The 2,386-nt window shown below is 27.8% G+C and overlaps 1 long non-coding RNA gene across 1 annotated transcript; it reads right to left on the reverse strand.

Annotated features, from left to right (window-relative positions):
- On the reverse strand, positions 370-1,354 carry LOC109130098. The gene is made up of 2 exons (XR_002036234.1): positions 1,201-1,354; positions 370-808 (listed from the first exon to the last, which is right to left on the reverse strand). It is a non-coding gene; the product is annotated as an uncharacterized LOC109130098 (long non-coding RNA).

Here is a 2,386-nt window from a genome sequence, read left to right on the forward strand (position 1 = left end):
TCTCAAATTCTACACTATAGTAGCACAAGATACTTGCTATAGGAAAGTGTTATATAGCGGTTTCCTTTTGCTATTGTGTAGATTTTACTAGCAACTATATATTGCTATACCATCGTTTACAATAGCATTTATAATATGCGGTTTAATAATTTAATCCAGCATTTTTCTCGTGCTATAAATATAAGATTTCTTGCCTTTTATTTTGTACTGTGATATTTATCATGTCAGCTAGTCTGAGAAAATTGTGTTTATATTGAATAATAATTTATCATTTACTAATAATTATTTATATATATTTATATATATATATTGAGTTGCATAATCATTTGTTATTTGAAACATTGAATTGCTTAATTTATGGAAGACAATGACTCATCAAATCATATTACATAAAGTTAACTTTCCAAAATGTAAACATCACATGAACTAAAAAAACATGAACTCGCTCTTAGAGTGGTCTACCATGCCATTATTATTCAAAGAGTCTTGTGGTTTGAGGACTCTCCTTTTTCTACTTTTGGGCGTTTATTACCAGTGTTGTTGCGTGTATCCTGTTGCATTTTTTTCCAAACATTCTTGTACAGTGGATCAATGTCTTCTTCCTCTAGTTCGATGCGTATCAAGTAGCCTAGGTGAGCACATGACCTTCTAAACTCTAGCCTTGTTATCTCCTACAGTTCATCATCCGCATCAGTTTGTTGATCAATGTCTTCATCAATGTTGATTGCGTGTTGTTGTGGCTGTTGTCTGATTTTTGGTACAACGTTCTTAGCGGGGAGGCCACATATGAGTCCTTTACCTTCCATTTCTGCAGAACCAAATATGATATTGTTAAGATATGTTTATTTTTAACCACAACAATCAAAAGAAACAATATAATTCTAGATCCGAAACCTGAAAATAAAAGAAAACAATGTAATTCTAGATCCGAAACCACATAAAAGAAATGTTGTAGAACCTGTTATATCTAGATCCGAAACCTGAAAATGAATAGATCTATCAACAAGAATCTGCAAAACTACACAATAGACATATCTAAAGGCAGATCTATTTCATCAAACATATCTAAAGGCAGATCCAAAAACTATTAAGATTCAATTAGCCATCTCTGACAGAGGATTCGAGAAAGCAAAATTGCGAGAGGAAAAAAAATAGAATATGGGGATTCGAGAAACAAGCAATAGAAAGAGAGGATAAAACCTTTAGATTCGGCGATGATTTTATGTTGTGTTTGTCGATGGTGAAAGAGATGATATGAGTTCCTCTTTAGATTCAATCTGTGTTTTTTTTTGGTGTTTGGCGATGGTGAAAGAAGCTTCGAGATTGAGTTTATTGGGTTTCCTTCGAGAAAAGTAGATATTGAGATGATTAAAAATTATTAAGAATAGCTGATTGTTGGCCGTTAGATGTATTCTAATCAACGGTAGATATCAATAATTTGGTGATCCACACCTTTATCAATTAGCCAATGAGATAATTGTTACACGATTTATATGTTATTAGTATAGTATTTTGTTATTTTTTTTTTATTAATTTAGGAATATGGTGTAACAATTAATTTAAAATTAATGTTTCATATGGTAAAGCTTGTCTTATTTAAAATTTAAAATTATATTTTGACATTGTTAGTTTGTGTAGAATGCTTTCAAGGAGGAGATTTAGGGTATAGTGTTTTAGGGTATAGGGTTTGGGGTTTATGGCTTATATTACAATATGATATAAAGATTTATTTATAATGGTAACTAATATTAATAATTCATAATTATGTACAAATATACATAAAATTATATTTTAACATTGTTAATTTCATGTTTCATATATTGGTGTATAATGCTTTCAACTAAGAGATTTAGGGTATAGGGTTTGGGGTTTATATCTTATATTACTATATGATATGAAGATTTATTTATAATGCTAACTAATGTTAATAATTCATATTTATGTACAAATATACATAAAATTATATTTTAACATTGTTAATTTCATGTTTCATATATTGGTGTATAATGCTTTCAACTAAGAGATATAGTATAGGGTTTGAGGTTTATATCTTATATCACTATATACATGATATAAAGTTTTCGTTTTATTGTTAATTTATATTAATAATTAATAATTGTGTCATCAATATTTATTTATTGTTAATTTTTATATAAGTTTTTTCATTTTTTCAAAACTATTTCGTTTATTTATCTATTGATGTTAATATAACTAACATCTATACATAATGGGTTTTTTTTAACAGCCTAAATGGCTTTCTATCTTTCTAAATATTTATTTAATTATTTCGAAAACTTGTAAGAAAGAAACATTAAATAACTTGTCCCATTAAGTTAATATCTGAAACATATAAATTATGGTTCAACTTTATAATCCAAAAATAAAA

This window comes from Camelina sativa, chromosome 17, assembly GCF_000633955.1.
Source record: "Camelina sativa cultivar DH55 chromosome 17, Cs, whole genome shotgun sequence".
NCBI classification, from domain to species: domain Eukaryota; kingdom Viridiplantae; phylum Streptophyta; class Magnoliopsida; order Brassicales; family Brassicaceae; genus Camelina; species Camelina sativa.